At 55.7% G+C, this 777-nt stretch overlaps 1 protein-coding gene across 1 annotated transcript in view; it reads right to left on the bottom strand.

Annotated features, from left to right (window-relative positions):
* PIN4 (peptidylprolyl cis/trans isomerase, NIMA-interacting 4) overlaps nucleotides 1–777 on the bottom strand; it is a 6,021-nt gene that overhangs the window by 4,135 nt on the left and 1,109 nt on the right. The gene's annotated exons all lie outside the window — the stretch shown is intronic.

The following is a 777-nucleotide window of genomic DNA, read 5'->3' on the forward strand; positions in this document are numbered from 1 at the left end:
GGGGGGGGGGGGGGGATAAAGGCTCATTTCCTTATGCTCCTTTTATGATGGCAGCAGCTTTCAAATCCCATAAAGGCTTGCAGCTTCTATTGCCATCCCACAGAACAGTCAATGCAGAGCAAAGCAATGGTCTCTTCTCCACATTCTGCTCTGGCTGCCACAGCCTGGCTGATTCTGCCTCTGGCAAGGGGTTGGACTAAATGACCTCTGAAAGTCCCTTCCAGTCTGATTTGTCTAGAAGTCTATAAAATAACCCATCCTCCCTTCAGGTAACAAATCTAACAGCACATCTCACAGACACATGCTGTGGTTAGCAGCTGTACTTGAGATTTACCATAAGCCCTCAGTACTAGACTGATGATACCACCACTGTTCCCTCAGGCATAAGTCCTGCAGACAGGCTGTTTATCAGCTCCCCTCTGAGGTTACTGCTGCGCTGTGCGGATTGCAGCTGCATCTGAATGATCACTTTGCCAAGCAGTGCAAATGACTGCTAGGGAAGCAGTGAACATCGCAGGTCCAGGCCATTGCTTCTCAGCCCAGGACACTCAATGGCCCTGGTGCACAGCTGTGCCACGGGCCCGGTACCTCATGCAGTGTGGGGTCGAGCCCGCAGGGATCGCTGTGAAGCCAAGCTGGGGTGGGGGGAGTTGATCTTGGCGAGGCACCACTGGGCTGCCAGGAGGGCCGCCTCCCCCATGCAGGCCGCCGGGCCCTTTGAGGGAGGGAGCGGGATAGGCTTGGGGCTCTGCCGCCAAGGCCCAAGGAGCCTGGGCC

Source organism: Gavialis gangeticus, unplaced genomic scaffold (assembly GCF_001723915.1).
Source record: "Gavialis gangeticus isolate Ggan-Ray unplaced genomic scaffold, GavGan_comp1, whole genome shotgun sequence".
Classification (NCBI taxonomy): domain Eukaryota; kingdom Metazoa; phylum Chordata; order Crocodylia; family Gavialidae; genus Gavialis; species Gavialis gangeticus.